This window comes from Arachis ipaensis, chromosome B8 (genome assembly GCF_059453495.1).
Source record: "Arachis ipaensis isolate K30076 ecotype BB chromosome B8, ASM5945349v1, whole genome shotgun sequence".
In the NCBI taxonomy this organism is placed as follows: Eukaryota; Viridiplantae; Streptophyta; class Magnoliopsida; order Fabales; family Fabaceae; genus Arachis; species Arachis ipaensis.
In genome coordinates, this window is record NC_142443.1 from 45520388 (window position 1) to 45547163 (window position 26776).

The window sequence follows — 26776 nt, forward strand, 5'->3', positions numbered from 1 at the left end:
CCTATACAATTCAGTTGGAGTTGTCATAGAGGAAGACATCCTCATTGAAGGAGACAAGCCCATCACTAAGAAAAGGATGGAGCAAACAAGAGAGCCCACTCATGGACCTCAATAAGAGCATGAGGAAATTTCTCATCAAGAAATCCCTGAGATGCCTCAAGGGATGCATTTCCCTCCACACAACTATTGGGAGCAACTCAATACTTCCTTAAGAGATTTGAGTTCCAACATGGAGCAACTAAGAATGGAGCACCAAGAGCACTCCATTATCCTCCATGAAATTAGAGAGGACCAAAAGGCCATGAGAGAGGAGCAACAAAGGCAAGGAAGAGACATAGAGGAGCTCAAGCACTCCATAAGATCTTCAAGAGGAAGAACAAGCCACCATCACTAAGGTGGACCCGTTCTTTAACTTTCTTGTTCTTATTTTTCTGTTTTTCGTTTCTTATGCTTTATGTTTATCTATGTTTGTGTCTTCATTACATGATAATTAGTGTCTAGTGCCTATGCTTTAAAGTTATGAATGTCCTATGAATCCTTCACCTTTCTTAAATAAAAAATGTTTTTACTTGAAAAAGAACAAGAAGTACATGAATTTCGAATTTTAAAATAGTTTAATTATTTTGATGTGGTGGCAATACTTTTTGTTTTTCTGAATGAATGCTTGAACAGTGCATATTTTTGATATTGTTGTTTATGAATGTTAAAATTGTTGGCTCTTGAAAGAATAATGAAAAAGAGAAATGTTATTGAGGATCTGAAAAATCATAAAATTGATTCTTGAAGCAAGAAAAAGCAGTGAATAGAAAAAAATGGCAAAAAAAAAAGAAAAAAAAGAAAAAAAAAGAAAAAGCAAGCAGAAAAAGCCAAAAACCCTTTAAATTAAAAGGCAAGGGTAATAAAAAGGATCCAAGGCTTTGAGCATTAATGGATAGGAGGGCCTACAGAAATAAAATCCTGGCCTAAGCGGCTAAACCAAGCTGTCCCTAACCATGTGTTTGTGGCGTGAAGGTGTCAAGTGAAAAGCTTGAGACTGAGCAGTTAAAGACGTGGTCCAAAGCAAAAAGAGTGTGCTTAAGAGCTCTGGACACCTCTAATTGGGGACTCTAGCAAAGCTGAGTCACAATCTGAAAAGGTTCACCCAGTTATGTGTCTGTGGCATTTATGTATCCGGTGGTAATACTGGAAAACAAAATGCTTAGGGTCACAGCCAAGACTCATAAAGTAACTGAGTTCAAGAATCAACATACTGAACTAGGAGAATCAATAACACTATCTGAATTCTGAGTTCCTATAGATGCCAATCATTCTGAAGTTCACTTTGAAGTTCAGAATGATTGGCATCTATAGGAACTTAGAATTTAGATAGTGTTATTGATTCTCCTAGTTCAGTATGTTGATTTTTGAACACAGCTACTTTATGAGTCTTGGCCGTGGCCCAAAGCACTCTGTTTTCCAGTATTACCACCGGATACATACATGCCACATACACATAACTGGGTGAACCTTTTCAGATTGTGACTCAGCTTTGCTAGAGTCCCCAATTACAGGTGTCCAGGGTTTTTAAGCACACTCTTTTTGCTTTGGATCATGACTTTAACCGCTCAGTCTCAAGCTTTTCACTTGACACCTTCACGCCACAAGCACATGGTTAGGGACAGCTTGGTTTAGCCGCTTAGGCCATGATTTTATTCCTTTAGGCCCTCCTATCCACTGATGCTCAAAGTCTTGGATCCTTTTTATTACCCTTGCCTTTTGGTTTTAAGGGCTATTGGCTTTTTCTACTTGCTTTTGCTTTTTTTTTCTTTTTCTTTCTCTTTTTTTTTGCCACATTTTTTTCTTTTATTTATTTTTTTTTCTGCAAGCTTTTGTATTCACTGCCTTTTCTTGCTTCAAGAATCATTTTTATGATTTTTCAGATCATCAAATAACATTTCTCCTTTTTCATCATTCTTCAAGAGCCAACATATTTAACATTCATGAACAACAAATTCAAAAGACGTATACATTGTTCAAGCATTCATTCAGAAAACAAAAAGTATTGTCACCACATCAAAATAATTAAACTGCTTTCAACGATAAATTCAAAATTCATGTACTTCTTGTTCTTTTGTAATTAAAACATTTTTCATTTAAGAGAGGTGATGGATTCATAGGACACTCATAGCTTTAAGACATAGTTACTAGACACTAATGATCATATAGTAAAGACATAAACATAACTAAAACATAAAGTATAGTAAACAAAAAACATGAAAATAAGAACAAGGAGATTAAGGAACGGGTCCACCTTAGTGAGGGTGGCGTCTTCCTCTTCTTAAAGAACCAATGGTGCTCTTGAGCTCCTCTATGTCTATTCCTTGTCTTTGTTGCTCCTCCCTCATAGCTCTTTGATCTTCTCTAATCTCATTGAGAATGATGGAGTGGTCTTGGTGTTCCACCCTTAATTGGTTCATGTTATGACTCAATCCTTCTAGAGAAGTGTTGAGTTGTTCCCAATAGTTACTTGGAGGAAAATACATCCCTTGAGGCATGATAAACCCATATTTCATGAGTTCTTTTGTGCTTAATTAGAGTGATTTATTCAACTCTTCACCTACTTATTCACATTAATTGCATGGTTTTACTTTCCCTTCCTTATTATGTCATATTGTGAAAAACATGTTTCCTAAGCTTTAAAAAATTAATTATTTTAATAACCTTTATTTCCATTCGATGTCGTGATTAGTGTGTTGAGTAGCTTCAGGTTTCCTAAGGCTGAATGACTTAAAGGATGAAAAAGGAAACATACAAAAATGGAAGGAGAAGACAAAACGGAGCATTAAGGAAACTGGTATCCACGCGATCGCATGGACGACGCGATCGCGTGCCAGAAGCAAAGAAGCAGCGACGCGGCCGCATGACTGACGCGACCGTGCGCCTTGAGTAGAACACCCACGACGCGGACGCGTGACTGACGCGACTGCATGGAAAGGAAAAGCTCCAGATGACGCGACCGCGTGACCCACGCAGACGCGTGACAGAGGCCACGTATCAGAATTTACAGAATACGCCCCCAGCGATTTCTGAAGCCCTTTTTGGCCCAGATCCAAGCACAGAAAACATAGATTAGAGGTTATAAAGTGGAGGAATGCATCCATTCAGGGGGAGCTCGCATAATTTTAGTTTTCAATGATTTAGATTTAGTTGAGAGGGAGATCTTCTCCTCTCTCTCTTTTAGGATTTAGGATTTCTTCTTGTTTTAAGAGTGACTCTCAATCCAGGTTTTATATTTCTTTGTTTTAAACTTCCCTTTTACTCTATTTATTTATTTCAGTATCTGAGTTGGCTATTTACCTTTATAATTGGATCTATGAATTCTTTCATGTTACAGACAGTTATTTGAATTAACGATATTTGAGGTATTTTCAGTTTATGATTGTTCTCTTTGATTTAAGTTATCATTGCTTCCCATCTAAGGATGTTTTTATTATTTTAGCAATTTTACTTTTTTCCCCTTTTGGTCCTGGTTAAGAATTCAGTAACTCAACAGTTATTAAACTCAACGTAATTGATAATCGTTATCTTGCTAATTGAGCTGAACTTAAATAATCCCAACCTTTTCTTAGGAAATAATTAGGATTCAAAAGTCAATTTAATTAGTCCCTTGACTTTCCTTTGCCCTGGTAAAGGTTGACCAAGTGGAGTTTAGATTCAACTTTCATTATAGTTGAGAGAGATAACTAAGTTGGACCTCTAATTTCCCTTATCTTGCCAAAAGTTGTTTTACAGTTATTATTTATTTTTAATTGCCATTTAATTCACTCGTCATTTAAATTACTTGCTTCTCACCTTCTAAACCCCGATTACAACCTTTATAACCAATAATAAGAACATACTTTCTCACAGTTCCTTGAGAAGACGACCCGAGGTTTGAATACTCGGTTAACAATTTTTAAGGGGTTTGTTACTTGTGACACCCAAAACGTTTGTATGAAAGGACTTTTGAAGGTTTAGAAACTATACTTGCAATGAGGATTTATCCGCAAATTTCTAGACCACGCAAAAGTTCTCTCATCAAAATGGCGCCGTTGCCGGGGAACTGCTAACGTGTGCCTTATTATTGGTTATTGTAAATATTTTTCTTTTGCTTGTTTATTTATTTTTGTTTTTCCTTTTTATCTTTATTTGCTACTATGAACTCTCACCCCTCTCGCTTTGAGTTTGGTTCTAATATTGTTAAAAGAAATAGAAGTTATAGCAGGAATGTGCATCAAGGTCAGACCAATCAAGGATGGATGGAACCAAGAGGATCTAATCAACCCTTTTGGCAGCAACACCCTCCGAGATATCCTGGACAAAGACCATTTTACCGTGCATACCCAGCTGAAAGACATGGTGGACAACCTTGTAACTACCAACAAGCCCCACCCCGTGCATATGAACCATCCTTTCAACATAACCTCGAACCACCACACTCACAAGCTTCTCTTCACCATTCGCCATCATATGATCCTTCTTTACCCCAATACCAATCCAATCGTTCCCAATCATCACCACTTTCCTTTGTATCATGTCCAAGTCCGGCAAACCGCGAAGCAGAGGATCGCCTAAAAGAAACAGTAATTAAATTTCAAACAACCATTCAACAACTGGAGTAAGCACTAATTCAATGGGCCACTAGGCGCTCAAATATACAAGGATCAACCACAGCTCCATGTGGACAGCCCGATGAAGAGCGTAGCATGAAAGAAATACTAGAGACTCCAGTGGACAAGACAGAGAATGAATTCGTACTAGAACAAGTGGAAGAAGCTGTCATTGTTCAAGAAGAAGAGTTGGTTGAAGATTTAGGAGACGCTGAACTTCCTTGGGAATCCAGAATTGAAAAAAACTCCGTCCAAGATGCTACAGTTGATGCTAAGGAGGATACCGTACAATCTCCAAGGCAAGTCGTTTACGAAGAATCAGACGGAATAATACAAGAAGCAAATTTCCTTAATGATGATAGTCACAAGTCTAGTTTTCCTAGTGATGAACTTGCGTCCGCAAGTGAATTCTCTGAGATCGAAGAATTTTCTCCAAGTGAATATGAAGATGATGCGGAGGTAGATTTCTCTCAACCTCCAATTTATGACTCGAGTGATGAGGAAGACATAGAAGACTTTGACCAGGATACAGATACAATTGAAGATCTTTGCAAGGAAGTGGAAGAATTCACAGAAGAGCACAAGGAAACGAAACTTGCAGAACCACCAAAAACACCTATCCCAAGGCCATTAACACCTAATATAAGCTTCAAGTGGGTACAATCCTTAACTTATAATTTTACTTATTCACTTGAATATGGTTTGCTTGAAACAGATGGCCAACTTAGAGCTCTCTGCGGCTTTAAGAGTAAAAGGGAATTGGCTCGTACTCAGAACTGGTGCACCAGGTTCAATAAGGTTCCACGCTTCACCTCGAAGTACACGAATTGGTATCATGCTCAATTGCATGGATCACGGAGAACGTTTGGTCACCACGGTGAGATTCTACTTTTTAACCCGCCCGAATGGAAACTTACAAATCAAAACAGAGGCGGATCTAAAAACACAGCATGGGATCATGGATTATATTCTAACATTCGTCATCCCGGGAGGCTGAATATCTATTTGAAGCTGCTCAAAAGCTTTACCTGCCTAGTTTGGGACCACGGAGGCTATTGGCATTCCCAGCACTGGTGGAAATTTTGGGACGAATTTAAACATAAGCCACCATAACAGGATACTCTTCCAATGTCCAACTTAAGGACTTTAACTAAAAGTGCTAGGTGGGAGACAACCCACCATGGTATGGTCGCTTCTTTCTCAATCTATTTCCTGTTTATTATTTTCAATTTACCCTCTTTTTTCTTATTTTAACATTAACCTGGAATCATGCATAGCATTCATGTTAATCACTGCATCCTGCATTTTTCAGTTAAAAAAAAAAAGGGTTGCACGACGCGACCGCATGATCCATGCGATTGCGTCATATCGCGAAAAACACCACCCATGCGACCGCGTGACCCACGCGGCCGCGTGATATATATATCGGCGTAAAGATCCAACGAACAGAAAGTTGGGCTGGAATCGTGCGGCTCTTGTGCGTTTTGCACAAATTGGCCCACGCGATCGCATGCCCCATGCGATCGCGTCATTACCCAATACCAATCCCACGCGACCGCGTGAGCGACGCGATCGCGTCGCATGGATTGCATATCACCCCAAAAGGAGACAGAGAGTTGCGCTGAAACGGCGCTGGAGTCATGCGTTTAGCACGAATTCCAGCGACGCGATCGCGCGACCCACGCGATCGCGTCACCGCTCTTTTCCCCCCTCTCATGCGATCGCGCGCCCCACGCGATTGCGTCTCTCCCATTTTCACCCCAACCACGCAACCGCATGCCCCACGCGGCCGCGTGGATTCGAAAATATAACCCCCCAGCCACGCGAACCCTATCAGTCGCGCAGCCCCCCCTTCACCCCCAACCCTCTTCTCCTTCTCTGTTCTTCTTCCCCTAGCCACCGCCGGCCAGCCACCACGCCACCACCCCAACGCTGCCACCGCCCAGAAGCCGCCGCCGTACCATCCCCTCCCCTTCTCTCTTCTTCCTTCTTCCTCTCTCCTCCCCTTTCCACCACAGCCACCTCCGCGAGCACCGCCCAGCCACCGCCGGCCATCCAGCCGCGCCCCCCTCTCCGCCACCCACCCCCATCAGCCAGCAACAACCACCGCCCTCCCTTCCCCTATCCTCTTCCTCTCTCACTAACCCTAATACCTCCCTCCGCCACTGCCCCCTCAGCCGCCACCGCGATGCCGTGCACCACCACCGCGCCGAACGCCGCCGCAGCCACCTTCTTCCCTGTTCCACCCCTTCCGCTTACCAAGTTCCGCAACACGCAACCCTTTTTATCCGTTCATCACTTTTCTGTATTTTTTTTATTCCGTTTATGTTCATGATTAGGATAGCTAGACTTGCATGTTGTAGTGGATTTTTAGGTTGTTAGGTAGCTTAGGCTGTGGTTAGTGGATCTAGGTCTGTTTACTTGCACTGTTCTTACTTCTGTTTTATCCTATGTGCAAATCTATTGCTGCTATAATCATTATTCATATGCTGCTTTCTTGTATGTTGCTGCTGTTTCCATTGAGTTTTTATGTTTATTTTATATTTATGTACATGCAGCTTGATTTTTTTAATTCATATGAACTGATATGATTGCTGTTTATTTTCCGGGACAATCCAATTTTAGCCGGAATGCTGCCCAAATTTTTTTGAAAATTGTTTTCATTCTTGTTTTGGTTTGGCAACTCTGTTTTACTCTGCTTCCCCCAAACCATTTCATGAATGCTAGGGCCACTTTCTTATCCTCTTTGATTTCCTGGTTCATAACCTGCATTTGTGATTCACTGATTCCAATTTCTTATTTCTTTATATCTATTTGAATCAGCATCACCCTGTTTTCTTTATTCGATTATGAGTACTTCTATTCTTACCTGTGAATCCTTGTTATATGAAATTTTTTTCTATGCCACTTACTTTCCTAACTCACTAATTTTAATTTACTAATTTCTTTTTACTATACTAACCTTCTTGATCTCTTTTCTGATCACTTTCACTTCCTCTAACTTTCTCACTATGGCATATTGATTTTTTTTTCTTTCCATTTAACATTAATTCAATCACATTTCAATTACTCATTTTTCTTATTCTATTTCTCCCTTACCGCTTTGAGTTTCCTTTGTTTAAATTGCCTATTTGCTTTCCTATTTTATCCATTTCCTGGTTTTCTGTTTTTCAGGATGTCTGCCTCACAAAGGAAAGGCAAAGGCAAGGCTACTGGCAAGCGCAAGAGAGGAGATTCCTCCCAGTCCATCATTGCTCTAATGCACGATTCCTCATGGCGGGAGAAGAACTTCACACAGTAGGAAAAAGCTGACCAGCTGCTCCCTTCGACTGATCCTATAAAATTTGCAAACCGGTACTGTGAGCTGAAGTACCCAACTTTTGCAAACTCCAGAAATCTATACCTGGAACGTACCTTGAAGATTCCAGAAGCCCTCCAGCAATACACCACTGAGTAAATCAAGCAAAGGGGCTGGTTCTTTCTGGAGAGACCACTGACAGAGGTCAATGCATCTTGGGTCTGGAAATTCTATTGCAACTACTACCTTACTACCCTAGATGCAATGAACCTGAGGGGAAAGCAAATTCTGGTCACTGAGGAGGCCATAGAGACCATTCTCCAACTTCCAGCCAAGTCCGATCAGCCAGATGGTTATGCACAGGCTGAGGAGGACATGGGCCAGATGCGGTTTGATTGGGATGCTGTGAAGGCACGGATAGCTCTCGACCCTGCTGTTCCTTGAGAGATGGGTCAGGACACCACCATGCCTAGAGGGATCAAGAGAGTGTACTTGAATGATGAGGCTCGGCTATGGCATCAGATCTTGAGCAACTATGTGATGCCAAGTACTCATGAGATTGAGATCCCGGCTGCCATGATCACCCTCCTCTGGTGTGTGCTGGAGGGTAAGGACCTGTACTTGCCTCGTTTTATCCGGCATTATATGGCCAGGGTCCACATCCGAGGCACCCTCCCCTTTCCTTATCTGGTTACACGGCTAGGCTGTCAGGCTGATGTGCCTTGGGAGGATGCCGATGAGCGACCACCAGCAGCGGACTGCAGGAAGATCATCCCTCACAGCAGGAACTTCCTTACTTTGGGCTACAGACCACCACCTGTCACTGCTACTGATGAGACAGCCCCTCCGTCTGCTGGACCCTCTTCATCCACAGCTGCCCCAGCTGCCCCTGCTGCCACCACTGCACCTCCACCCACCTCTGAGCCGGTTTATCGCCTCTTGCACCGTCTATTCCGCCAGCTTGATCAGATGGAGCACCGTAACAGGTGCCGGTATGAGAGATTGGAGCGCCGCAGCAGGCGACGCTATTCCTATCTGAAGCTGATGATCAGACAGGGCGCCGACATCCCCTCCGAGCCCGACACACCATCAGAGCCATCAGAGGAGGAGGAGGATGAGCACGAGGAGGAGCCTCATTCCCAGGCGGAGACTCATCAGCAGGCAGGCACAGAGCACGCTACACCACAGCAGGAGGCCCCACATCAGCTTGAGGCTGCAGATCCGGAGATCCCGATCCAGTCAGTCCCCCCTCTACAGCAGCCAGACTCTCAGCCCACCACCGCCACAGAGACCCCAGCTACCATCCCTACCAGTGATGACACTCCTTCACACCCGGCTTGATTGAGCATCGGGGACGATGCTTCATTTTAAGTGTGGGGAGGTTGCCATCTCTGGCGTTTATTTTGGTGAACTACTACATACTTTTTCTTTTATTTTGGATATTTTTCTGTATTTTTCTCTTTTTCTTTTATTGTTATTTTCTGAGTACTTATACATTGCTACTTGTGTATTTTACTCTATTTTCTGCATTTTGCATTTTTTGTTCATATTTTAGTTATTTAGTTCATTTTAGTTATTTAGTTTAGTTTGCAATTCTAACTTATTAGTGGATCAATTAGTATAGTTTACCTTTTTACATAAGATAGCTTAATTATAGCTTAGTTTAAATTGACAAATATAAAAAAGAGTAAGCTAGGAACTTGAACATAATAGATTTAGATCCATAAAACCTTGTATATATAGCATTACATGATGTAGTTAAACTGACAACATTTCATCAAGCAGAAACATTAAAACTTCAAAGGCTACCCTAAATTACTTTTTAAGAGAATAATGAGAATTTTTAACTAAACCTGCATGACATACATAAGTGATAAATGACTTTTCAGCTAGAGAACACATAGCCTGTGAGTTTTGAGCTTAACTGTATGGTTACATTCAAACCATAATTTTTATTCCTGTGTGTTCCAACCTTCTTTCTTATTCTGGTGTTCTTTACTTTGTTTTAGTCTATATGTCCGATTATAGAATATAGGTACATCTCAAAATAATGATTGAGGCCATCATTTGATTTTAGCTCACTTACCCCAAATTAGCCTACCTTTTACATCACCTTTGTTAGCCCCCTTTGAGCTTTTTAAAAAAAAAACCCCTTATTCTATTTTAGCCAAATTACTAGCCTTAAGCAAAAAAACAAAAGAAAATCCCAAGTGAATCCTTGGTTAGCTTAAGATAGAAAATTATAAATAGAGCAAAATGTGGGAAACTTATTGGGTACATAGTTGATAAAGACAAAAGGTAGAAAAATTAAAAAGAATAAAGCAACTCAAAATTTTGGGAAGCAGGCTCATGAAAATTCAAATTAATTAAAATTACCATGTGTATTCAAAAAAAAAAGAGAAGTTAGTTTTCAAGCATGTAAATAAGGGGATACAAAAAGAACTCCCCAATGCAAAATAAAAAGCAATGCACATGGGATAAAAACAAGAATTGAAACATGAGCATGTGACATCAAAAGCAAGAAAATAGGGAGAATAGGTAAAGAAGCATTCTTTTACTAAGTATGTATGTTAGGTGAAATCTTAGTCTAATTAAGGATTCACTTATTAGCTCATTTAGCCTTATACATATATCCTTACCCTTTGCCTTGACCCCATTACAACCTTAATTAAAGACCTCATGAGTTTTGGTATGACTATGTTCTATAATTGTTGATTGGTTAGACGAAAAACAAGGTTATAGAAAGGAAGAATAAAAAGAAGAATAGAGTGATTAACCCAATAAACACTGAGTGATTAGAGAGAAAACACAAAATCCAGTGAGGGTTCGAAAGCACATTAACATTTATCTCTGATTGTCTTGTAAGTTTTTTTTTCTCTCATCTCATTTGCAAAAAAAAATGCTTTATTATTTGAGGGTTAGCTATATATGTATATATATCTCCTTGAGAATGTGAAAATAATTTGACTACATGTAGGCTTTATATATGAGTGGATGAATTAGAATTGCATGACTCATTAGGTAGATGCATTTAGCATAGGTTGCATTTCATAACATTCCATCACTTTAACCTTAATTATTTACCTTGGATTTAGCATGAGGACATGCTAGTGTTTAAGTGTGGGGAGGTTGATAAACCCATATTTCATGAGTTCTTTTGTGCTTAATTAGAGTGATTTATTCAACTCTTCACCTACTTATTCACATTAATTGCATGGTTTTACTTTCCCTTCCTTATTATGTCATATTGTGAAAAACATGTTTCCTAATCTTTAAAAAATTAATTATTTTAATTACCTTTATTTCCATTCGATGCCGTGATTAGTGTGTTGAGTAGCTTTAGGTTTCCTAAGGCTGAATGACTTAAAGGATGAAAAAGGAAACATACAAAAATGAAAGGAGAAGGCAAAACGGAGCTTTAAGAAAACTAGTATCCACGCGATCGCATGGACGACGCGATCGCGTGCCAGAAGCAAAGAAGCAGCGACGCAGCCGCATGATTGACGCGACCGCGTGCCTTGAGTAGAACACCCACGACGCAGACGCGTGACTGACGCGACCGCGTGGAAAGGAAAAGCTCCAGATGACGCGACCGCGTGACCCACGCGGACGCGTGATAGAGGCCACGTATCAGAATTTACAGAATACGCCCCCAGCAATTTCTGAAGCCCTTTTTGGCCCAGATCCAAGCACAGAAAGCATAGATTAGAGGTTATAAAGTGGAGGAATGCATCCATTCAAGGGGAGCTCGCATAATTTTAGTTTTCAATGATTTAGATTTAGTTGAGAGGGAGATCTTCTCCTCTCTCTCTCTTTTAGGATTTAGGATTTCTTCTTGTTTTAAGAGTGACTCTCAATCCAGGTTTTATATTTCTTTGTTTTAAACTTCCCTTTTACTCTATTTATTTATTTCAGTATCTGAGTTGGCTATTTACCTTTATAATTGGATCTATGAATTCTTTCATGTTACAAACAGTTATTTGAATTAATGATATTTGAGGTATTTTCAGTTTATGATTGTTCTCTTTGATTTAAGTTATCATTGCTTCCCATCTAAGGACGTTTTTATTATTTCAGCAATTTTACTTTTTTCCCCTTTTGGTCCTGGTTAAGAATTCAGTAACTCAACAGTTATTAAACTCAACGTAATTGATAATCGTTATCTTGCTAATTGAGCTGAACTTAAATAATCCCAACCTTTTCTTAGGAAATAATTAGGATTCAAAAGTCAATTTAATTAGTCCCTTGACTTTCCTTTGCCCTGGTAAAGGTTGACCAAGTGGAGTTTATATTCAACTTTCATTATAGTTGAGAGAGATAACTAAGTTGGACCTCTAATTTCCCTTATCTTGCCAAAAGTTGTTTTACAGTTATTATTTATTTTTAATTGCCATTTAATTCACTCGTCATTTAAATTACTTGCTTCTCACCTTCTAAACCCCGATTACAACCTTTATAACCAATAATAAGAACATACTTCCTCGCAGTTCCTTGAGAAGACGACCCGAGGTTTGAATACTCGGTTAACAATTTTTAAGGGGTTTGTTACTTGTGACACCCAAAACGTTTGTATGAAAGGACTTTTGAAGGTTTAGAAACTATACTTGCAATGAGGATTTATCCGCAAATTTCTAGACCACGCAAAAGTTCTCTCATCAAGGCATCTCAGGGATTTCTTGATGATGAGCTTCCTCATGCGTCTCTTGAACTCCATGAATAGGCTCTCTTGTTTGCTCCATCTTCTTCTTAGTGATGGGCTTGTCCTCATCAATGAGGATATCTCCCTCTATGTCAATCCCAGCTAAATTACAGATGTGGCAAATAAGGTGAGGAAAGGCTAACCTTGCCAAAGTGGAAGGCTTGTCAGCCACCTTGTAGAGTTCTTGAGGTATAATCTCATGAACTTCAACTTCCTCCCCAATCATGATACTATGGATCATGATGGCCCGGTCTACAGTAACTTCAGATCGGTTGCTAGTGGGAATGATTGAGCGTTGAATGAACTCCAACCATCCTCTAGTTACAGGCTTAAGGTCCAGTCTTCTTAGTTGAACCGGTTTGCCTTTTGAGTTAATCTTCCATTGAGCTCCTTCCACACATATGTCCATGAGGACTTGGTCCAACCTTTGATCAAAGTTGACCCTTCTAGTGTAGGGGCGTGCATTTTCTTCCATCATTGGCAAGTTGAATGCCAACCTTACACTTTCCGGACTGAAATCTAAGTATTTCCCCCGAACCAAGGTAAGCCAATTCTTCGGATTCGGGTTCATACTTTGATCATGGTTCCTAGTGATCCATGCGTTTGCATATAACTCTTGAACCATTAGGATCCCAACTTGTTGAATGGGGTTGGTGAGGACTTCCCAACCTCTTCTTTGGATCTCAAGTCGGATCTCCGGATACTCATTCTTCTTGAGCTTGAAAGGAACCTCAGGGATCACTTTCTTCTTGGCCACAACTTCATAGAAGTGGTCTTGATGGACTTTTGAGATGAATCTCTCCATCTTTCATGACTCAGAAGTGGAAGCAATTGCCTTCCCTTTCCTCTTTCTTGAGGTTTCTCTGGTCTTAGGTGCCATCAATGGTTATGGAAAAATAAAAAAATCTATGCTTTTACCACACCAAACTTAGAATGTTTGCTCGTCCTCGAGCAAAAAAAGAGAGAAAAAATGAGAAGAAGAAGAAGAATGGAGGAAAGGGAGAGAGGTGTGTATTCGTCCAAGGGTAAAAAGAAAGGGTTGTGTTGTGTGAAAATGAAGAAGGAATGAGGGGTTTATATAGTGGGGGGAGAGGGGTTAGGGTTCGGCCATTTAGGGTGGGTTTGGGTAGGAATGTGATTTTGAATTTTGAAGGTAGGCGGGGTTTATAGGAAAGTGTGGATGGATGTGAATGGTGAAGAGGTGATGGAGAAGAGAGATTGAGGTGATTGGTGAATGGGTGTTTGGAAAAGAGGGTTATTGGATTATGTGAGGAAGAAGAGAGAAGGTGAGTTGAGGTAGGTGGGGATCCTGTGGGGTCCACAGATCCTGAGGTGATCCTGTGGGGTCCACAGATCTTGAAGTGTCAAGGATTTCACATCCCTGCACCTTTTAGGTGTGTAAAACGCCCTATGTATGCAATCCTGGTGTTTAACGCCAGACTGTTGCCCATTTCTGGCGTTAAACGACACTTTCATGCTTGTTTCTGGTGTTAAACGCCACTTCTATGCTTGTTTCTGGCATTTAACGCCAGCTTTCCTCAAGGTGCAATCTTGGTGTTTAAACGCCAGACTGATGCTTGTTTCTGGCATTTAATGCCAGTTTCATGCTCTGTTCTGGCGTTAAACGCCAGCCAGATGCTCCTTACTGGCGTTTAAATGCCAGTAATCCTTCCTCCAGGGTGTGCTGTTTTTAATGCTGTTTTTAATTTTTTTGTAGTTTTTGTGACTCCACATGATCATCAACCTAATAAAACACGAAAGAAACATGATAATAAAAATAAAATAGATATAATTAAATACATTGGGTTGCCTCCTAACAAGTGCTTCTTTAATGTCAATAGCTTGACAGTGAGCTCTCATGGAGCCTCACAGATGTTCAGAGCATTGTTGAGACCTCCTAACACCAAACTTAGAGTTTGGATATGGGAGTTCAACACCAAACTTAGAGTTTGGTTGTGGCCTCCCAACACCAAACTTAGAGTTTGACTGTGGGGGCTTTGGTTGACTCTGCAGTGAGAGAAGCTTTTTATGCTTCCTCTCCATGGTTACAGAAGGAGATCCTTGAGTTTTAAACACAAGGTTGTCTTCATTCAGTTGAAGGACCAATTCTCCTTTGTTCACATCAATCACAGCTTTTGCTGTGGCTAGGAAGGGTCTTCCAAGGATGATGGATTCATCCTCATCCTTCCCAGTGTCTAGGATTATGAAATCAGCAGGGATGTAAAGGCCTTCAACTTTTACTAACACGTCCTCTACTTGTCCATAAGCCTCTTTCCTTGAGTTATCTGCCATCTCTAATGAGATTCTAGCAACTTGCACCTCAAAGATCCCAAGTTTCTCCATTACAGAGAGTGGCATTAAGTTTATGCCTGACCCCAGGTCACACAGAGCATTCTCAAAGGTCATGGTGCCTATGTTACAGGGTATTAAGAATTTACCAGGATCCTGCTTCTTTTGAGGTAATTTCTGCCTATCCAATGCATTCAGTTCATTGGTGAGCAAGGGAGGTTCATCTTCCCAAGTCTCATTACCAAATAATTTGGCATTTAACTTCATGATTGCACCAAGGTACTTAGCAACTTGCTCTTCAGTAACGTCTTCATTCTCTTCGGAAGAAGAATACTCATCAAAGCTCATGAAGGGCAAGAGTAGGTTCATTGGAATCTCTATGGTCTCTAGATAAGGGAAACTCCTTATTGTTCACTGAACGTCCCAGGAGGTCTTCCTCACTGGGATTCACGTCCTTCTCCTCCCTTGTAGGTTCGACCACACCAAGCAAGGTAATGGCCTTGCACTCTCTTTTTGGATTCTCTTCTGTATTGCTTGGGAGAGTACTAGGAGGAGTTTCAGTGACTCTTTTACTCAGCTGGCCCACTTGTGCCTCCAAATTTCTAATGGAGGACCTTATTTCATTTATGAAACTTAAAGTGGCCTTGGATAGATCAGAGACTATATTTGCTAAGCTAGAGGGACTCTGCTCAGAATTCTCTGTCTATTGCTGAGTGGATGATGGAAAAGGCTTGCTATTGTTAAACCTGTTTCTTCCACCATTATTAAAGCCTTGTTGAGGCTTTTGTTGATCCTTCCATAAGAAATTTGGATGATTTCTCCATGAGGGATTATAGGTGTTTCCATAAGGTTCACCCATGTAATTCACCTCTGCTATTGCAGGGTTCTCAGGATCATAAGCTTCTTCTTCAGAAGATGCCTCTTGAGTACTGTTGGATGCAGCTTGCATTCCATTCAGACTCTGAGAAATCATATTGACTTGCTGAGTCAATATTTTGTTCTAAGCCAATATGGCATTCAGAGCATCAATTTCAAGAACTCCCTTCCTCTGAGGCGTCCCATTACTTACAGGATTCCTCTCAGAAGTGTACATGAACTGGTTATTAGCAACCATGTCAATGAGTTCTTGAGCTTCTGCAGGCGTTTTCTTTAGGTGAATGGATCGACCTGCAGAATGGTCCAGTGACATCTTTGATAACTCAGACATACCATCATAGAATATATCCAGGATGGTCCATTCTGAAAGCATGTCAGAAGGACACTTTTTGGTCAGTTGCTTGTATCTCTCCCAAGCTTCATAGAGGGATTCACCTTCTTTTTGTCTGAAGGTTTGAACATCCACTCTAAGCTTACTAAGCTTTTGAGGAGGAAAGAACTTGGCTAAGAAAGTCGTGACCAGCTTATCCCAAGAGTTTAGGCTATCCTTAGGTTGAGAGTCCAACCATATTCTAGCTCTGTCTCTTACAGCAAACGGGAAAAGCATAAGCCTATAGACCTCGGGATCAACCCCATTAGTCTTAATAGTATCACAGATCTACAAGAATTCAATTAAGAACTGAAAAGTATCTTCTGATGGAAGTCCATGAAACTTGCAGACTGTTGCATCAGAGAAACTAATTGAGGTTTAAGCTCAAAATTGTTTGCTCCAATGGCAGGGATTGAGATGCTTCTTCCATGTAAATTGGAATTTGGTGCAGTAAAGTCACCAAGCATCTTCCTTGCATTGTTATTATTTTCGGCCATGTCTCCTTCTTTTTCGAAAATTTCTGTCAGATTTTCTCCAGAGAGTTGTGCTTTTGCTTCCCTTAGCTTCCTCTTCAGAGTCCTTTTAGGTTTAGGATTGGCTTCAACAAGAATGTTCTTATCCTTGTTCCTGCTCATATGAAAAAGAAGAGAACACAAAAGAAAATATGGAATCCTCTATGTCACAGTATAGAGATTCCTTATGTGAGTATAAGAAAAGAAGAATAGAAGAAGGAGAAGAGAAAAACTCGAACACAAAGAGGAAGATGGGGTTCGAATTTTGGGTGGAAGAGAAGTGTTAGTAGATGAATAAATAAATGGAAGGAGATGAAGAAGAGAAGAATTCGAAAATTAAGTAAAATAAAAATTAAAATTAAAATTTGAAAATTAAAAATTGAAATTAAATTAGATTAAAATTTAAAACAATTAGTTAATTAAAATTGAATTTTGAAAAGAGGGAAGGGATTTTCGAAAATTAGAGAGAGAAAATTAGTTAGGTAGTTTTGAAAAAGATAAGAATTAAACAAAATGATCAGATTAATTGAAAAAGATTTTAAAATCAATTTTGAAAAGATAAGAAGTTAGAAAAGATTTTGAAATTGATTTTGAAAAAGATGTGATTGAAGCTTATTTTGAAAAAGATTTGAAAAAGAAATTTAAAAGATTTGATTTTGAAAATTAAAGCTGATTACTTGACTAACAAGAAACAAAAAGATATGATTTTAAAATTTAAAGATTGAACCTTTCTTACTAAGCAAGTAACAAACTTAATATTTTTGAATCAATCACATTAATTGTTAGTAAGAGTTTCGAAAATATGAAATAGAAATAAGAAAAAGATTTTGAAAATTACTTTTGAAATTTTCGAAATTGTGAAAGAAAAAATGAAAAAGATTTAATTTTTGAAAAAAAGTTTGAAAAAGATAGAATTTTTAAATTGAAAATTTGATTTGACTCATAAGAAACAACTAGATTTTAAAAATTTTTTAAAAAGTCAACTCAAATTTTCAAAAATTATGAGATAAAAAAAGAAAAGATATTTTTTTATTTTTGAATTTTTAATGATGAGAGAGAAAAACATAAAAATGACACATAACATAAAAATTATGAACACTATGAATGTCAAGATGAACACCAAGAACACTTTGAAGATCAAGATGAACATCAAGACTTATTTTTTTGAAAATTTTTAAGAAAAGAAAAACATACAAGACACCAAACTTAGAAATTTTCAAACTTTAGACATTAACAAATTAAAAATGCATATGAAAAATAAGAGAAGACACAAAACAAGAAAATATGAAGATCAAACAAGAAGACTGGCCAAGAACAACTTGAAGATCATGAAGAACACATGCATGAATTTTCGAAAATTCTTGAGAAAAATAGAAATATGCAAGACACCAAACTTGACACTAGACTCAAACAAGAAACATCAAATTATTTTTTATTTTATGATTTTATAATTTTTTTTTCTGGATTTTCGAGAATTAATTTGTGAAAAACGAAAAAGAAGAAAATTTTTGTTTTGTATTTTTCGAAAATAAGAAATAAAAACTTAAAAATAAAATAAAATAAACTTACCTAATCTAAGCAACAAGATGAACCGTCAGTTGTCCAAACTCGAACAATCCCCGGCAACGGCGCCAAAAACTTGGTGCACGAAATCGTGATCGTTCATTCCTTGGTAACGGCGCTGTAAACTCAATATGCACATTTATAATCTTAATTCTTTGTCACAACTTCGCACAACTAACCAGCAAGTGCACTGGGTCGTCCAAGTAATAAACCTTACGTGAGTAAGGGTCGATCCCACGGAGATTGTCGGTATGAAGCAAGCTATGGTCATCTTGTAAATCTCAGTCAGGCGGATTCAAATGTTTATGGTGAATTGATAATTAAAATAGAAATAAAATATAAAATAGGATAGAGATACTTATGTAATTCATTGGTGAGAATTTTAGATAAGCGTATGGAGATGCTTTGTCCCTTCCGTCTCTCTGCTTTCCTACTGTCATCCAATCCTTCTTACTCCTTTCCTTGGCAAGCTGTATGTTGGGCATCACCGTTGTCAATGGCTACATCCCGTCCTCTCAGTGAAAATGGTCCAAATGCTCTGTCACAGCACGGCTAATCATCTGTAGGTTCTCGATCATACTGGAATAGGATTTACTATCCTTTTGCGTCTGTCACTACGCCCAGCACTCGCGAGTTTGAAGCTCGTCACAGCCATCCCTTCCCAGATCCTACTCAGAATACCACAAACAAGGTTTAGACTTTTCGGATCTCAAGAATGGCCGTCCATGGGTTCTAACTTATACCACGAAGACTCTGATCTCACGATCAGGAGGCTAAGAGATACACATTCAAGCCTTGTTTGCATGTAGAACGGAAGTGGTTGTCAGGCACGCGTTCATGGGTGAGAATGGTGATGAGCGTCACATAATCATCACATTCATCATGTTCTTTGGTGCGAATGAATATCTTAGAATAGGAATAAGCTTGAATTGAATAGAAACTAGTAGTAATTGCATTAAAACTCGAGGAACAGCAGAGCTCCACACCTTAATCTATGGTGTGTAGAAACTCTACCGTTGAAAATACATAAGAACAAGGTCTAGGCATGGCCGAGAGGCCAGCCTCCCAAAGAGGGTTCAATCATAAAAGCATGATCAAAAGATTCCTAACATGATAGTAAAAAGTTCTATTTATACTAAACTAGTTACTAGGGTTACAAAAATGAGTAAATGATGCAGAAATCTACTTCCGGGGCCCACTTGGTGTGTGCTTGGGCTGAGCATTGAAGCCTTCACGTGTAGAGGTCTTCCTTGGAGTTGAACACCAGTTTGTAACGTGTTTCTGGCGTTTAACTCTGTTTTGCAACCTGTTTCTGGCGTTTGACTCCAGAATTGGGCAGAGAGCTGGCGTTCAACGCCAGTTTGTGTCGTCTAAACTCGGGCAAAGCATGGACTATTATATATTGCTAGAAAGCCCAGGATGTCTACTTTCCAACGCAATTAAGAGCGCGCCATTTGAAGTTCTGTAGCTCCAGAAAATCCACTTTGAGTGCAGGGAGGTCAGAATCCAACAGCATCAGTAGTCCTTTGTCAACCTCTGAATCTGATTTTTGCTCAAGTCCCTCAATTTCAGCCAGAAAATACCTGAAATCACAGAAAAACACACAAACTCATAGTAAAGTCCAGAAATGTGATTTTTAATTAAAAACTAATAAAAATATAATAAAAACTAACTAAAATATACTAAAAACTATGTAAAAATAGTGCCCAAAAGGGTATAAATTATCAACTCATCAGTGGGATTTTATGATGGATGGATGTGTGTAGTGAAGAGAGAGTATGAAGAAGAGGGTAGGATTTGATAGGTGAATGGTGTTTTGGGAAGAGGTATTGATTGGATTGGTCAAGGATGTTTGGGAAAGAGTGTTATGGAAAGGTGTGAAGAGGGGAGAAAGAGAGGTGGGGTAGGTGGGGATCCTGTGGAGTCCACAGATCCTGAGGTGTCAAGAAAATTGTGTCCCTGCACCATTCTGGCATTTAAATGCCCTCTGTATGCCAAATCTGGCGTTAAACGCCAGTCTGCTGCCCCTTTCTGGGGTTTAATGCCAGCCAGACACCCTTTTCTAGCGTTAAACGCCAGTCTGTCTGCCATTTCTCACGTTTAACGCCAGCCAGATGCCAAACACCCTTTTCTGGCTTTAAACGCCCAGAATGCTTCCCATTCTGGCATTTAACGCCCAGAATGCTGCCAGGCTGGGCGTTAAACGCCCATTTTGCTATCCTTACTGGCGTAAGCCTGTCCTCCAGGGTGTGCTATTTTTCATGTTGTTTTTTATTCCACTTTAATTCTGTAGTTATTTTTATGACTTCACATGATCATCAACCTAAAGAAAACATAAAATAACAATGAAAAATAAATAAATATAATTAAATAACATTGGGTTGCCTCCCAACAAGCGCTTCTTTAATGTCAATAGCTTGACAGTGAGCTCTTAGAGAGCCTCACAGAGATTCAGAGCTTAATGGTGGCCTCCCAATACCAAACTTAGAAGTTGAGTGTGGGGGCTCTATTTGACTCTGTTTTGAGATAAGCTTTTCATGCTTCCTCTCCATGGGTACAAAAGAAGATCCTTGAGCCTTAAACACAAGGTAGTCATCATTCAATTGAAGGACTAACTCTCCTCTGTCCACATCAATCACAGCTTTTGCTGTGGCTAGGAAGGGTCTTCCAAGGATAATGGATTCATCCTCATCCTTCCCAGTGTCTAGGATTATGAAGTCAGCAGGGATGTACAGGCCTTCAACCTTCACTAAGACATCCTCTACAAGTCCATAAGCTTGTTTCCTTGATTTGTCTGCCAATTCTAGTGAGAATTTTGCAGCTTGTACCTCAAAGATCTCTAGTTTCTCCATTACAGAGAGTGGCATGAGGTTTATTCCTGACCCCAGGTCACACAGAGCCTTCTCAAAGGTCATGGTGCCTATGGTACAAGGTATTAAGAACTTTCCAGGATCTTATTTCTTCTGAGGTAACTTCAGTTGAATCAGATCATTCAGTTCATTAATGAGCAATGGAGGTTCATCCTCCCAAGTCTCATTACCAAATAGCTTGGCATTTAGTTTCATGATTGCTCCTAGATACAGAGCAACTTGCTCTTCAATAATGTATTCATCCTCTTCAGAGGAAGAATACTCATCAGAGCTCATGAATGGCAACAGTAAGTCCAATGAAATCTCTATGGTCTCTGTATGAGCCTCAGATTCCTTTAGTTTCTCATGAGGGAACTCCATAGTAGCCAGTGGACGTCCATGGAGGTTTTTCTCAGTGGAAATCACTGCCTTTCCCTCCTCTCCAGGTTCGGCCTTAGTGGTCATATTGATGGCCTTGCATTCTCTCTTTGGATTCTCTTCTGTATTACTTGGGAGAGTACTTGGAGGAAGTTCAGTAATTCTTTTACTCAGCTGACCCACTTGTGCCTCTAAATTTCTAATAGAGGACCTTGTTTCAGTCATGAAACTGTGAATGGTCTTACTTAGATCAGAGATTATGGTTGCTAAGTCAGAGAGGCTCTGCTTAGAATTCTCTGTCTGTTGCTGAGAAGATGATGGAAAAGGTTCGCTATTGCCAAACCGTGGTCTCCCACCATTGTTATTGAAGCCTTGATTCGGCTTCTGCTGATCCTTCCATGAGAAATTAGGATGATTCCTCCATGAAGGATTGTAAGTGTTTCCATAGGATTCTCCCATGGAATTCACTTCTTCCATTCCAGGATTCTCAGGGTCATAAGCTTCTCCTTCAGAGGAGGCTTCTTTAGCACTGCCGGATGCAGCTTGTAATCCAGTCAGATTCTGAAAAATCATATTGACTTGCTGTGTCAATATTTTATTCTAAGCCAATATGGCATTCAGAGTGTCAACCTCAAGAACTCCTTTCTTTTGAGTCATCCCATTATTCACAGGATTTCTTTCAGAAGTGTACATGAACTGGTTATTTGCAACCATGTCAATGAGTTCCTTGGCCTCTGCAGGCGTCTTCTTCAGATGAAGAGATCCACCAGCAGAGTGGTCCAATGATATCTTGGACAATTCAGATAGACCATCATAGAATATACATAAGATGCTCCATTCTGAAAACATGTCAGAAGGACACCTTCTGATCAATTGCTTGTATCTTTCCCAAGCTTCATAGAGGGATTCACCTTCCTTATGTTTGAAGGTTTGGACTTCCACTCTAAGCTTGCTCAACTTTTGAGGTGGAAAGAACTTGGCCAAGAAAGCATTGACCAACTTTTTCCAAGAGTTCAGACTTTCTTTAGGTTGTGAGTCCAACCATGTCCTAGCTCTGTCTCTTACAGCAAAAGGGAAAAGCATAAGTCTGTAGACCTCGGGATTAACCTCATTGGTCTTAACAGTGTCACAGATTTGCAAGAATTCAGCTAAGAACTGATGAGGATCTTCCAAAGGAAGTCCATGAAACTTGCAATTATATTGCATTAGAGAAACTAATTGAGGCTTAAGCTCAAAGTTGTTTGCTCCAATTGCAGGAATTGAGATGCTTCTTCCATAGAAGTCAAAAGAGGGTGCAACAAAGTCGCCAAGCATCTTACTTGCATCTCCACCATTGTTGTTGGGTTCGGCCATGTCTTCTTCTTTTTCGAAAATTTCTATAAGGTTTTCTCCAGAGAGTTGTGCTTTAGCTTCCCTTAGCTTCCTCTTCAGAGTCCTTTCAGGTTCAGGATCAGCTTCAACAACAATGTCTTTATCCTTGTTCCTGCTCATATGAAAAAGAAGAGAACAGAAAAGAATAGGAATCCTCTATGTCACAGTATAGAGATTCCTTTATATGAGTAGAAGAAGAGAAGAATGAGGTAGAGAGAAAATCAGAAAAATTCGAACACAGAGAGAGGGAGGGGATTCGAATTTTTAAAAGAAAGAGAAGTGTTAGTAATTAGAGATAGAAAAGTAGTTAGATGATTTTGGAAAAGATAAGAAATAGTAAAACAAAAAGTCAAATAGTTAATTGAAAAAGATTTGAAAATCAATTTTGAATTTGATTTTGAAAAAGATATGATTGAAATTTATTTTGAAAAAGATTTGAAAAGGAAATTAAAAATATTTTATTTTTGAAATTAAAGTTGATTGACTTGACTAACAAGAAACTAAAAGATATGATTCTAGAATTTAAAGATTGAACCTTTCTTGATAGGCAAGTAACAAGTTGAAATATTTTTGAATCAAACATTAAATGTTGGTAAGATTTCGAAAATCATGAAATAAAATTAAGAAAAAGATTTTGAAAATCAATTTTTAAAATTTTCGAAATTATTAAGAAGAAAAATAAAAAAGATTTTGAAAAATTTTAAGAAAGAATTCGAAAATAATAAAAGGAAGTTGAAAAATATTTGATTTTTGAAAAAGATTTGAAAAGATAGAATTTTTTAATTGAAATTTATGAGTAAAATAAGGAAAGATATTTTTTTTATTTTTGAATTCTAATGATGAGAGAGAAAAATACCAAATTGAAACAAAACATAAATATTATGAATCAAAACAACTAATGCATACAAGAACACTTTGAATGTCAAGATGAACACCAAGAACACTTTGAAGATCAAGATGAACATCAAGAACTTACTTTTGAAAATTTTTAAGAAAAGAAAAACATGCAAGAGACCAAACTTAGAAATTTTTAATGTTTAGACACTGAATTCGAAAATGCAAATGAAAAACAAGAAAAGACATAAAACAAGAAAATTTAAAGATCAAATAAAGAAAATAATCAAGATCAACTTGAAGATCATGAAGAACACAATGCATGCAATTTTCGAAAATTAAAGAAAAATTTAAAAACATGCAATTGACACCAAACTTAAAATTTTACACTAGACTCAAACAAGAAACATAAAAAAAATTTTTGGTTTTTATGATTTTATTAATTTTTTTTTTGTATCTTTTCGAAAATTATTTTGAAAAAGAAAATAAAGAAATTCAAAATTTTTAATAAGAATTCCAGGATTCATGCCATGTTATTCTAAAGCTCCAGTCCAAAAGAATTAGACATGGCCAATCGCCAGCCAAGCTTCAGCATAGAATTATAAACGAGAATCCAAAGGTGTATGTAATGTTATTCTAAAGCTTCGGTCCAACAGAGTTAGACATGGCCAGATGGCCAGCCAAGCTTTAACATAACAATTACATACAACAATCCAATGAATATGATAAGTTAAAGCTCCGGTCCAAAAGATTTAGACATGGCTTAATAGCCAGCCAAGCTTTAACATATCATCATGAAGCTCGAAAGTGGAATTCATTCTTAAAAATTTTGATGAATTTTTCGAAAATTAAATATAATTTTTTTTGAATGATTTTTCAGAAAAAAAATAAAAAGCTTAAACATAAAATAAAATTACCTAATCTAAGCAACAAGATGAACCGTCAGTTGTCCAAACTCGAACAATCCCCGGCAACGGCGCTAAAAACTTGGTACGCGAGAACGTGATCGCACACTTTTATTCACAACTCCGCGTAACTAACCAGCAAGTGCACTGGGTCGTCTAAGTAATACCTTACATGAGTAAGGGTCGATCCCACGGAGATTGTCAGCTTGAAGCAAGCTATGGTCACCTTGTAAATCTTAGTCAGTCGGATTCAAATGGTTATGGGATTTTGATAATTAAAAGATAAATAAAACATAAAATAAGATAGAGATACTTATGTAATTCATTTGTGGAAATTTCAGATAAGGGTTTGTAGATGCTTTGTTGCTTCTGAACCTCTGCTTTCCTATTTCCTTCTTCCAACCATGCGTGCTCCCTTCCATGGCAAGCTGTATGATCCTCTCAGTGAAAATGGTTCAACTACGGTTTCTACACGGCTAATCAACTGTCGGATTTCTCGTCTCGGATGAAAAATACCAGGCACAGCTACCGCAGGGCTAATCATCTGTCGGTTCCCACTAGCATCGGAATAGGATCCATTGATCCTTTTGCACACTGCCACTTGCTCCCAATATTCGCAGGTTTGAAGCTCTTTACAGTCATCCCTTCCGGGATCCTACTCAGAATACCACAGACAAGGTTTAGACTTTTCGGATCCCAGAAATGCTGCCTCTGTTCTAGCCTATACCACGAAGATACTAATCTCACGGACTCGGTCCGTGTATTAGATATCCAAGAGAATATACTCTAGCTGTCGTCCAATGACTACGTTGAACATCATGTAGACCGCTTGTGGTTGTCAGGCACGCGGATCTTGGCTAAGCGATTACTGAAGATAGTGGGTGATTGTCACGGGTCACCCCTTCAGTCTGACTTAACTGAATAAAGAACAAGAGTATATCTTGGAGAAGAAGTAGGTGTGAATTGAAAGAAAAACCATAGTACTTGCATTAATTCATGAAGAACAGCAGAGCTCCTCACCTTAATATATGAGGTGTAAAAACTCCACCGTTGAAAATACATAAGTGAAAAAAGGGTAGGCATGGCCGAATAGCCAGCCTCCCATGGAGGTCTCAAAGTGCCAAAGTTACATAATATGATCCTAAGGTCAAAAGTGATCGAAAAAGATATAAAATAAATCTCTAAAAGTAGTTTTTATACTAAACTAGTTACTAGGGTTTACAGAAAATGAGTAACTAAGTGCAGATAGTGCAGAAATCCACTTCCAGGGCCCACTTGGTATGTGCTTGGGCTGAGCATTGAAGCTTTTTCGCACTTAAGCTATCCTTGGAGTTAAGCGCCAGCTGGGGTGCCATTTTGGGCGTTAAACGCCGGTTTTAGTGCCAGTTCTGGCGTTTTACGCTAGAATTCCTTGGGCTGACTTTGAACGCCAGTTTGGGCCATCAAATATCGGACAAAGTATAAACTATTATATATTGCTAGAAAGCCCAGGATGTCTACTTTCTAACGCAATTGAGAGCGCACCAATTGGGCTTCTGTAGCTCCAGAAAATCCATTTCAAGTGAAGTAGGGTCAGAATCCAACAACATCTGCAGTCCTTTCTCAGCCTCTGAATCAGATTTTTGCTCAGGTCCCTCAATTTCAGCCAGGAAGTACCTGAAATCATAGAAAAACACACAAACTCATAGTAAAGTCTAGAAATGTAATTTCTGAATAAAAACTAATAAAAATATAATAAAAACTAATTAAAACATACTAAAAACTATGTAAAAACAGTGCCAAAAAGGGTATAAATTATCTACTCATCATTCACCCCCATACAATTATATATCGTTGAAAAGCTTTGGATGTATACTTTCCAATGCATTTGAGAGTGCATCATTTAAAGCTCTACAACTCAAGTTATTCCCCTTGGAAGGTGAAGAGGTTAGCTGGCCTTACTATAGGTTGATACTATGTTCATCTTTGCACTTTCGGGGTAGGTTTTCTCCCTCAGATTTAGTGTCCACCATACAGTGCCATATATGCTTGGAAAGCTCCAGATTCCTACTTTCCAATGCCACTAAAATTACCTCATTTGGAGTTTTGTAGCTCGAGTTATTCTTGTTGGAGTGTGAAGAGGTCAGGGTTGCAAATCCTCTTTGCTCCTTCTTGAGTCTGTTTCCAACTCTTTTGCCACCTTGAGAGTATGATTCTTCTATTAG

General features: G+C 39.0%; 1 non-coding gene across 1 annotated transcript; it reads left to right on the forward strand.

The window, feature by feature from the left end:
* Positions 1-16157: 16157 nt before the first annotated feature.
* On the forward strand, positions 16158-16265 carry LOC148547905 (small nucleolar RNA R71). The gene has a single exon (XR_015897756.1). It is a non-coding gene; the product is annotated as a small nucleolar RNA R71 (small nucleolar RNA).
* The last annotated feature ends 10511 nt before the right edge of the window (positions 16266-26776 follow it).